Source organism: Abramis brama, assembly GCF_963993115.1.
Source record: "Abramis brama genome assembly, chromosome: 1".
Taxonomy (NCBI): domain Eukaryota; kingdom Metazoa; phylum Chordata; class Actinopteri; order Cypriniformes; family Leuciscidae; genus Abramis; species Abramis brama.
The window spans coordinates 78,545,805-78,558,225 of NC_139963.1; the positions used below are offsets into that span (position 1 = coordinate 78,545,805).

Consider the following 12,421-nt stretch of genomic DNA (forward strand, 5'->3'; position numbering starts at 1 on the left):
TTACTATTTATTCACTACTGTTATCATTACAACAGCAAAACATCTTTATTACTACTTGGATATTACACTTTTCATTGCATTCATTCACTCTCGTGTTCAGAACAAGGCAGCCGTGCCTAGTGTGAGTTTAGAACAGTTTTCAGAACGGTCTCTTTATTATTATGGTTATATTCATCTTTATCTAGAAAGCTGTCTGTCAGTGTGCTACTGAATATGAGCTCTCTTTCACGGCATTCTGCACTTTTATTAAATCTTTTTAATATCAAGCACATCTCACTCTTTATTACTCATTTGTCCACGATACTTCATCGTTCTGATGGGTCAATAACTCCTGACCACTAAAAGCTGCACTGATATATTTGCATACCTCAATATATAAATAATTGTTTCATCAATAAAAGAGGTATTCACTACATGTTCCTCTATGTTCAGAGCTTCCTGAAGAGGGCAGTGCAGTGTGGTGACACACACACACACACACACAGGCACACACACACACACACGCACACACACACACACGCCTGTACCACGATGGTAGTTGAACAAACTCAGGGTTGCAGCATTAGTTTTGAGTTGACAAAACCAAACCAATCCAACCAGGCTTTGTTGGTACAATGATGCCGATCATCAACTCTCTCTGTCAATTCAGGCTTTTGCGATTCAATTCTTTCTTCTGCAGAATATTACTAGATTGAAAAATATTAAGAATTTTAACAAATTTACACAGCAAAAAGAAAATAGCTGTCTATGAAAGAGGAAAACTCAAAGAAAAAGTTAAGAGATAAAGGTATTGCGAGAATTTAACTGTTAGTCATTTTATTGCTTAATCTGTTGATTCTAAAGCGTATTTATATTACCTTTATAAATATATTCCTTTAAACTGTGCCTAAAAATAATTGATAAACTAAAATTTGTGTGTGATCGATTAAAATAATTACATAAATAATATCTAAATCATACAAAATTATTATTCTAAATAAGTGTTAGCACTAAAAGCCAGACAATTTTGTCTTTACAAATCATTTGCTATGTCAAGTCAAGTCAAGTCACCTTTATTTATAAAGCGCTTTTTACAATACAGATTGTATCAAAGCAGCTTCACATTGATAACATGAAAATAATACAACGTTTGTTTCTAGAAGAAAATTGCATCATCGCCCACCCTAAATAGGCAGATCAATAATATTGTTGAATATTAAATGTTATTAAATGCTATGTAGTGACCTTTAATTTGGAGTAGAAATAGGGAGAGTGACTTTATCCTTTGCTCACATTGATTTTCATAGGTGTTCTGTGGACATTGGGCAACAAGTGTTTTTTTTTTGTGTGTGTAGACGTTCACCTCTCTGTATGTTTTCGGGGGCCATGTGACGCAGCTTTCTATGAAGTTTCGGGCCCCTAGCACCTCCAGGGGCCGAACGAGGTCCAGTGACACGTGCAACTTATTCAATGCGATTTCATAGGTACTTCGTGGATGTTGGTCCGATTGCCCCAAAATTGACACATACGTCCCGTCACGGGCCCCGGGGACGGGTTCTAGAGTTCCGTGTCCACGTATGCTTGTTTGGCCAAAAAAGACCCCCTTGACCTGGAAGCGCCTGTGAAGTTTGAACTGAATAAGTTGCACATGGGCGGCCGGAAATACAGGGGTTGAAAGGTCGCAGCGACTCCAAATTTGGCATTGTGGTAGTCGAGGGGCCCTCGGTTCTAGATCCTGGATCGCAGGGTTCTAGATCAGTTCCAAGTGTGTCTTTTTGCAGTGCAAATTTCTCCTCACTTTGGTTCAGTTTGACCTTTCAAGAGGGTATGTCTGTCTATGAGTGCAAGAGGCCAACCATTCATTTGACCATGTGCTTCGTGAAGGGTGGACAGAAAGGTCCGATTGTCACGAAACTGACATATGCGTTTCGTCACGGGCCCTGTGGATGGTGTCCAGAGTTCCGTGTCCATTTGACCTTTTTTCGCCCTAATTGGCCACCAACAGCCTAGTAGAATAAGTTGCACGTGGGACGTCAAATAAACAGGGGCCAAAAGGGGTCAAAAGGTCACAGTGACCCCAAATTTGACACGCTGGTTGTCCAGGGGCCCCCGGTTCTAGATCCTGGATTTCATGGTTTTAGGTCGGTTCTAAGTATGTGTTTCAGCAAAACGGCTTGACGGAAACGCCCGATAGGCCCGAAACTGACACGTACATCTCGGAGAGACATACTATGTCCAGAGTTCTGTGTCCCTTTAACCTTTTTTCACGCTAATTGGCCACCAACAGCCTAGTAGAATAAGTTGCAGGTGGGACATTTAGAAAACAGGCACCAAATGGGGTCAAAAGGTCGCAGAACCTTGAGATTTGTCACGGATGACCGCCACGGGCCCCCAAATCAGGCCCGCGAGTTTCGTGGCTCTAGATGCTTCCTGAGCCTTTTAGGCCCTCTAATCCTAACTGCTGCATTAACCCTAGCACAGCGATCTCCAACCTTTTTTGCGCCACGGACCGGTTTAATATCAGACAATATTTTCACGGACCGGCCTTTAAGGTGTGGCGGATAAATACAACAAAATAAAATGATACGACCGGCATAAAAACTGGAGTATTTTTTAAATATAATAATAAACGTGAATCCAATGTGTAGGCCTACTCACAACTTTATTAGCAGGGTCCTCACATCGCGCCTAAAGACAACTGAGAAAGCCTGAACACAAACAAAATGCCCCCCAAAAGAAAGAAATCTCATGTTTTCGGTACTGACGTGTTCATGTAACATGTAAGGGTGGTGCTGCCAATAAAGCACCTAAAAGCTGTCACAACGAACCAGCAAAATGAATGATTATGAATATGTAATATATAGCAGGAAACATTTTAATACTAATAAACCAGTTTTTTACATGTCGGCTGGAAAGATGAAGTTGACAATGCTGACGCGCGATCTTTGCAGTGAACGCGCCAGAGAGAAATGCACATACGGATCACATAAGCAGAGAAAAGTCAGTTTTCTTTCGTTTTGAATTGTTCTGTTTAAAAGTAGACATTTCAAGCTTTCTATATTGGCCTATGTCTCAGGTCTGTGAGGCAAGTAGGCTACCTTATCACTGAGATTCGGTTCATTTATGAGACGGGAGTCCAGCTCACGCGCGGACGGCTCTGTGTCGTGATTATATATTTTCTAATATATTTACTTCTTATTTATTAAATCCAGGCAATTGGTTGATGAAACATTGATTAATATTAAGATACAATTAATACAAAACGAAATAAAATTTAAAGACAGGCTTTGTGCTTTCTGTTTGAGGTCTCTGTGAAAGTTTTAAAGCAGTCTTTCCGTAACGGAGAACTGTCCGGTCTGTAACATTGTTTTTTTGTTGTTTCTAAATAAATATTTAGAATAATTATCTAAATAATAATAAATATTTCTAAATAAATGCAACTTATAGTCCAGTGCGACTTAGGTTATATTATGTTTTTTCTTCTTCATGGTGCATTTTTTGACTGATGCGATTTATACTCCGGAGCGACTTATAGTCCCGAAAATACGTTAAGTTATTCTTTATTCTTTCTGTGCGGCCCGGTACCAAATGTCCGGTCCGCGGCCCGGGGGTTAGGGACCTCTGCCCTAGCAGACACATGTTCCCGTAGAGATCAATGTGAGACAGAGAGATGTATAAAAAATAGCAAAAAATAAACTTGGCATCTCTCGACCTAGCCCGCTCGCTATGTCGCAGAGGGCCACGTGACGCAGCTTTTAGTCGAGTTTGGAGCACCTCGGGCCCCTGGGGGCCGGGCGGGAACCACTGACACATGCAACTTATCCCATTCATTTTCACAGGTGTTTGGTGAACATCCCACGGAACAGTCCCAATGGCTCAGAATGGCTCCAATTTGAAATCTGTGGCCCCTCAGGGTCCTCTTAGACGGTATGCAAAGACTGGGGTCCGTACTACCCTGTTAAGTGCTTAATTTGCTGAGCTGGGGATGTTCTGGACTGATAATTTTCCTTGAATATTATTTCTGATTTTTTTTAGAATACTTGCCCAACTCTGAGGGACGCAGGCCTCGAACGTGTGGCGCGGGAGTGCATGACGGATGAGTGTTCGACGCCCCAAGACTTTTGCACAAAAACAAAGGCTGATTTGACCAATTTAAACAGGAAGCGCCCACGTGCAACTTATTTGGCATGACCCAGATATGCTTTCTGTGGACAAAGCATTTTTATGCATATTCATCATATTTATAAGCTGACATGTACATGAAACAGTTAAATGGAGTTTCCTGTGTGGGTTACAGTAGGTTTTACCTAATAAAACCAATGTAATTATGAATTATGACCTATTAATCCATTGACTACAGACCTGTCAAATAGATCACAGGTGGGACGCTGTTTTCGACTTGAAATTTTCAGCTGTTTCAGGGTACAATTCAGCACAAGTGGACAAGATATTGGGGGGCTCAACTCAGGGGGGCCACTCACCCATATCTTTCCAACGACTCACCCGTATCTTTCCAACAACTTACCCGGCCATATCTCAGCACCTAATGGCGCTAGAGACACAGGACCAAGTCCAATAGACCAGTTTTGGCCCAATTGCTATGGCCACAAGACTTGAGCTCAATAGGGGCAAAAATAAGGGTGGTGCACTACCATATCTCGGCGCCTGGTGGCACTAGAGAGACTATACTGAGCCCATTCAGTACACGTACCGAGTTTCAGCTCCCTAAGACCTGTGGAACTCGAGATATTGGGGGCTCAACTCGGGGGGGGGGCACTCACCTGTATCTTTCCAACAACTCCCCCGTATCTTTCCAACAACTCACCCGGCCATATCTTGGCGCCTGATGGCGCTAGAGACATGGGACCAAGTCCAATAGACCAGATTTGGCCATATTGCTATGCCCACAAGACTTGAGCTCAATAGGGGCAAAAATAAAGGTGGCGCACTACCATATCTTGGCGCCTAGTGGCGCTAGAGAGACGAGACTTAGCCCATTCGACTGCACGTGGCCCAGTTAGTACACGTACAGAGTTTCAGCTCCCTAGGACCTGTGGAACTTGAGATATTGGGGGGCTCAACTCAGGGGGCCCACTCACCCGTATCTTTCCAACAACTCACCTGGCCATATCTCGGCGCCTGATGGCTATGATTTAAGCAATAAAACATTTATAATTATGAAATATGACCTTTTAATGCATTGACCACGGACAGCCTAAAGAGGTCCCATCAAATAATAAATTATTTGACAGGGTCCCTGTAAGCTCTCCATGAACATGTCATTTTAAGGCTAATGATGCATAGTTATGAACTGTAAAGTACACCAACATGTTTGATAGTCTTTCCTGTGCACTGTACTGCATGTTTTAAGTAATAAAACATTTATAATCATGAATTATGACCTATTAATGCATTGACCACAAACAGCCTACAGAGATCCCATTAAATAAGTTACAGATGGGCAATTCCTGTGATTTTACAGGAAGTGCCTACCTGTAATTTGTTCGACAGGGTTCCTGTAAGCTGTCCGTGGACATGTCATTTTAAGGTTAATTATGCATAATTATGAACTGTAAATTTGGATAAATGAATCAACTTTCCTGGGTGCATGAATCGCCAGCAGTATTTTGATATTCTAAGTATTATCAACTGGAATTTTGAGATCGCAGTAGACGTGAAGGACTATAATGCGTTAAGAGCTCGCTCAAGTACTGCGGAGCTAAACCATTTAGTGCTTTGTAAGTGATCAGCAATATTTTAAAATTGATGCGATGTTTAATCGGGAGCCAGTTCAGTGTTGACAGAACCGGGCTAATATGGTCATACTTCCTGGTTCTGGTAAGAACTCGAGCTGCTGCGTTTTGAACTAGCTGTAGTTTGTTTATTAAGCGTGCAGGGCAACCACCCAGTAGAGCATTACAATAATCTAGCCTTGAGGTCATGAACGCATGAACTAATTGTTCAGCATTTGTAACTGAGAGCATATGATGTAATTTAGATATATTTTTAAGATGGAATAATGCGGTTTTACAGATACTAGACACGTGACTTTCAAATGAAAGATTGGTATCAAAGAGCACACCCAGGTTCCTAACCGACGACGAAGACTTAGAGCAGCCATCAAGTGTTAGACAGTATTCTAGATTATTACGCGAGGAAGTTTTTTGTCCAATAATTAGAATCTCTGTTTTTTCAGAATTTAGAAGTAGGAAATTACGAGTCATCCAATTTTTTATATCAACTATGCATTCCGTTAATTTTGTGAATTGGTAAGTTTTGTTAGGCTTTGAAGAAATATAGAGCTGCGTATCGTCGGCATAACAGTGAAAGCTAATTCCATGTTTCCTAATGATATCTCCTAAGGGTAGCATGTACAGAGTGAACAGCAGTTCTGAGCCTTGTACAGAACCTAGTACTGAGCCTTGTGGTACGCCATACTGAACTTGTGATCGATGAGACATCTCATCATTTACTGCTACAAACTGATAACGGTCAGATAAGTATGATTTAAACCATGCTAAACCAATTTCACTAATGCCAACATAGTTTTCTAGTCTATTTAAAAGAATGTTGTGGTCAATAGTGTCAAATGCAGCACTAAGATCGAGTAACACTAATAGAGAGATACAACCACGATCGGATGATAAGAGCAAATCATTTGTGACTCTAATGAGAGCAGTCTCGGTACTATGGTACGGTCTAAATCCTGACTGGAAATCCTCAGATATCATTTCTTTCTAAAAAGGAACACAGTTGTGAGGATACTGCTTTTTCTAATATTTTTGACAGATAAGGTAGATCCGAGATCGGCCTGTAATTGACTAATTCTGTAGGATCAAGTTGCGTTTTTTTTTAACAAGCGGTTTAATCATAGTCAGCTTAAAGGTTTTTGGTATATATCCTAGAGACAAAGATGAATTAATGATATTGAGAAGAGGATCTGTGACCTCTGGAAGTATTTCTTTTCAGTAGCTTAGTGGGTATAGGGTCTAACATACATGTTGTTGATTTAGATGATTTAACGAGTTTAGTAAATTCTTCCTCTCCTATAGCAGCGAATTAATAAAAATTTTCCTCAGGGAGACTACAATGCACTGCCTGATGCGATACTGTAGTAGACGGTTGCATAGTTATAATTTTCTCCCTGATATTATCAATCTTGTTAGTAAAGAAGTTCATAAAGTCATTACTGCTGTGCTGCTTGGAAACTTCTGGGCTTGAAGCTTTCTTTTTCGTTAGTTTAGCCACTAGGGTTGAAAAATAAGCAGATCTAGCAGCTTTTAAGAGCTCTCTGTAAGTAATCGAGCTCTCTTTCCATGAAATGCAAAATACCTCTAGTTCTCCTAAGCTATCTGGGATGCTGAGATGATGAAACTGATCAGGAAGATTATTAATAAAGCAATCTTTAGTGGTAGAAGTGATAGGTCTAACATATTTGTAACACGAAGTCGGCTTTGCAGCCTTGGCTAAATGAAGTTTACACGAGACTAGATAATGATCTGAGATGTCATCGCTCTGCTGCAGAATTTCAACGGCATCAACATTTATTCCGTGTGATAATATTAGATCTAGAGTATGATTACGAGAATGAGTAGGTCCTGACACGTGTTGTCTAACTCCAATTGAGTTTACAATGTCTTTAAATGCCAATCCCAATGCATCTTTTTCATTATCTATATGTATATTAAAATCACCAACAATTAGGACTTTATCTGCAGCCAATACTAACTCTGATAGAAAATCAGCAAATTCTTTGATAAAGTCTGTATGGTGCCCTGGTGGCCTGTATACAGTAGCCAGCACAAATCTTAGATGTGATTTATCATTTACACTATATATTGTTACATTAAGCACTAACACTTCAAAAGAATTATATTTAAAACTTGATTTCTTAGTGGTTTTGAAAATATTACTATAAATTACAGCAACACCTCCCCCTTTGCGTTTAAGTCGAGGTTCATGTTTATAACAGTAATCTTGCGGGTGGACTCATTTAAAGTAATGTAATCGTTTGGTTTTAGCCAGGTTTCTGTCAAACACAGCACATCTAGGTTATAGTCTGTAATCATATCATTAACAATAAGTGCTTTTGAAGTAAGGGATCGAATATTCAGCAACCCAAGCTTTAGCATTTGTTCATTCGTATTATGTCTGTTTTTTATTTGTTGAACATCAATTAAATTTTTACCCTTGAATGGGTTTAGGAGTTTTTTGTATGTCCTAATTCGGGGAACAGACACATTCTCTATGTGATGATATCTAGGTGAAAGAGGCTCTATGTGATGGGATTTATCTGACCTTGGTGACGCGAGGCCGCTAGCAGACGGTCGATTTAGCCAGTCTGTCTGCTTCCTGACCTGAGGCCCAGATTGTCATGTTTGAGCTCTAAGACTATGAGCCATATTACTAGAGAGAAGAGCAGCACCATCCCAGGATGGATGAATACCATCTCTTTTCAACAGGTCAGGTCTGCCCCAAAAACTTTTCCAATTGTCTATGACTTCTATATTATTTTGGGGACACCACTAAGACAACCAGCCATTGAGTGAACACAAACTACTAACTATCTCATCACTCCGGCGAACAGGAATCGCACATACATTTACAAAGACAAAATTAGTAAGTGAGGTGAGACGCTCTAGTCGCGGGACAAAACACCGCTCTTCCGTTCCGATTACAACATCAAACAGGTTCTCCCCGCTCAGTGAAACACCCACTGAGAATCGTGTTGAATGTGCCCTAGTTATTGGCGATTCGATCACACGGAACGTAAAAATAGAGACACCAGCGACCATAGTCACATGTTTGCCGGGAGCCAGAGCGCCTGACTTCAAAGCAAATTTAAAAGTGCTGGCTAATGCTAATCGTAAATTCTCTAAGATAATTATTCACGTCGGCACTAATGATGTTCGACTCCGCCAGTCGGCGATCACCAAAATTAACGTCACCCAGTTGCCCTGCTGCGAGGGCTCTACTTCAGCCGGAACCGTGTTATGTACAGAGCTCACTAAGCTAGTCGCATTCAAAGCAGTATCTAAAGCTCTAGCACTCTTACAATTAACCTCGATTAAAGTTTGGATGCGTGTCTCTAGTTCTGAAATCTTCTCCGCCAGTCTGACTATCTCCCTGCATTTATCACATGTAAAACCTGTGCTGGCAGAGAAGGCTATGCTATACATGTGACATTAGGTGCAGGTGACAATAAGAGGAGAAGATGACATGACTGTGTTTGTTGACTGATACTCACCACAGTTATTTGATGAACTCGTAAAAGGCGTGAAAGAAAAAATAAATAAATAAGAGGAGCATTACTGTAAATGTTGGTAATTTTCAACAGGAAGTGCTGATCCGCTGACAGGAAGTGCTGATCTGCTGAGAAGGACAGTGCCTCCACAGGTCTCTCTCACACACTCGCTCATGACAGCTAAACACGTGTGGGTGTGTGTGTGTGTTGATTATTTAGTGTGTGTTTCAGTCAGAGGCTGCGGTTATGGTTTCTCTGTTGTTGTTTTTTTGTTTATTCTTTACTCAGTTAATGTTTTTAATGCTTTTTCCTTTTTGCATTGTTAATGCATGATAGATAACAAGGGCAAGTTTGTTCATGTTTGTTCTTTTGTATATCCGGAGAGGAATAGAAGCTCCAGGTGATCTGCTGTCTCGTGTTTAACTAAAGTGTTTAATAACTGGTGTCGCTGGCGAGCGCATCACGAGCCACCGGTTATATGAGCATATCCTGCATTTATTGTATTATAATGACTATTTAATATCACCTCTAAACTCTCGATTTATGGATATGATGAGACGCATGTACTCAATTTCCCATGAAAACCATCCCACCCGGTCTAAAATACAAACACTTATAATAAACATGTTTTAGAAGAAGGATTGATGATGTTTTGGCTCATTATTTATTTGTTATATCTGATGACATCACATGAAAATAGAGCTGCACGTGGTGTGTCAAAAGACATTGGTCTCCTTGTGTGTGTCATTTGCAGCTCAGAGCAGCGGGAGGTTTGCAGGGAACGCTTCAAACATGTTTGATTGTGTTTAATCGTGTTATGTTCTGTCTCAGTCACCAGCTGGTGTGCCCAGGTCGGCCACTAGAGGGCACTCCTCCTCTGACCTTTGAACTTCAGTCCCCATAATCCTTTGCCTGGACTCATCATGAATTATTGCTTTCACCTGTTTGTCATTATTGTTCGTCTCAGCCTATTTATACCATGTTCTCTATGTCATTTCTCATTGAGGTTTTGTAGTTGTCACACTGCTCATGTCATTCTAACTCAACACAATGATGGACACATGAGGTCCAGGTGACAACATGGAAATACAGTTCAATATTTATTTTACTGCTTGATCATTCGTCAGTGTCGTGTCAAAGAGACCAGGGGCCGTATTCACAAAGAATTTTAAGGCTAAAAGTAGCTCCTAACTGGCGAATTTAGGAGCAACTCCATAAAATAATGGGCGTGTCACTCGTAACTTTAGGACTCCTAATTTTTTTGACTAAGAGTAATTCACGAAGCATTTTAGCCCTAAAAGTAGCACCTAAGCCTGGGACAGCTTAAAAGAAGTCGAGAGGACTCCTAACTCACTAAGACCTATTCACAAACCACTTTTTGTGGCATTTCACGTCGCAATGTTTTGAAATGCGGCGGCTACAGGAGCTTCCAATCGCGAGGGAACAATTTTGCATTGTAGGCATAACTATGCAATAACGCCACCAACAACAACCAAAACTAGGCTACTCATTGCATGTAAACTAATTGTAACGTTTCATTGTGAATCAAATTAAAATGTTCTTATCTTTGCAAATGTAGGCAAAGGCATATAGTGACAGATTAATTCAATAATGTTTCAAAGATATTGCATCAATCCATATGTTTCATTAGGCTACTAGGCTATTTGTTTTGCCTTACTCTTTATTCATTTAGGCTATTTATTCAGTTATTCATCATCTTCCGTCCTTTGCATTACTTGTGTAGCGCACGCATTCTCAGACCTGTCACCTGTCACTCATCATCGAAGGGGAGGTGTTTGGAATCATTCCCACGTTACAATCATCAGCCAATCACGGTGGTCACTTCAGTCAAGCTCGTGCATGAGTAATGACGTCATCCATAGCAACGAAGACTCACTCTTAGTTTAGGAGTTGTCATTTTTCTTTACTAAGAGTAGGTCTGAAAGGCGTTGTGAATAACTTTTAAGAGAAAACTCCTAGCTAAAATCTTTTAGTGTGATTTAGGAGTACTCCTAGTGGTAAGATAAAATGCTTTGTGAATACGGCCCCTGGAGTATCAACAACAGTTATTGATCGACCATCAACTTCACCAACTCTCTTTTCACAAACTGTGGTGACTGAATCTAGTCTTAACCCCCTGAGGTCGGCAATCGCGCCGGCGCGATAGGCTCGCTTTTTTTTTTTATCAGTTCAAAAGAAATTCATTTTTCTCTGTTGACTTTGATATTACAAACAAGTTTGATACATCAATCGATTCTGTTAAATGTGTATTATTTTTGTGTATACTCACAATAAAAACAAAGTGTTGTGCTTTTTGCCAAATAAAGAAAAATAAACATGCTGTGAGTTCTGCTTTCTCTCTGTCAGTGAAGCCCATTCTGAAACGCGTCCGAAAATGAACAATAACTCAGCGAATACTCAGTCAAACAGGCATACAGACAAACAGGCATGAAGCTTGAATTTTCTTCTTTTAAATGAAGTTATTTATATAAAAAGCAAATATTCTCAGTTCATGTAATCTGTAAGAAAAGGGCGAGATGTCAGTCATTCTCATCTCATCTAATTATTTTTAATGTGACCCCGCCCACGGAGAGCGCGCGCTATTCAAACGCAAATGACTGAGGCAATCTACGCAAACCTGTAAACGCCCCCATATCAGCTCGAGAAAACACAAGTTTACACCGTCTCGCAGTGCTGTGAGGACTAATACTATCGTAATAATAATAATGGATAATGTACCTCAGAAGTGCGGGTATTTCGAGGAGCAACGGATGCAGCTGAGCTGAGGAATACTGTAGTAAGTTTTTTTTTCCTTCTCAAGTGAATCGCGTTTCTGTGTGTGAATGCATGAACGGCAGAGATCAGATCAGCGCTGTTTACCACAGCTCGCAAAAAGACAGTTTAAATTTGAATCGCGTTTCTGTGTGTGAATGAATGATGATGTTTTAGCAAACTGTATTGCAATACTGAGATGAGTAAAAATCGACTGAAATATGTTGAATATATGATATATCTTGCCACATCAAGCTTTTGTTTAGCAATTTCTGCTCATATGCAATTTCTGCTCTCTCTCTCTCTCTCTCTCTCTCTATATATATATAAAATACTGTTTTTGTCAAAAATTAAGTCATCAACTAAGATGTTAGCTGTTCCAATGTTGGCTATATTCAAACTAATAAATACATATGATAACATGTA

The 12,421-nt window shown here is 40.3% G+C and overlaps 1 protein-coding gene across 3 annotated transcripts in view; it reads right to left on the reverse strand.

Moving 5' to 3' along the window:
• LOC311088251 (uncharacterized protein) overlaps positions 1-12,421 on the reverse strand; it is a 114,155-nt gene that overhangs the window by 65,524 nt on the left and 36,210 nt on the right. The window lies entirely within an intron of this gene.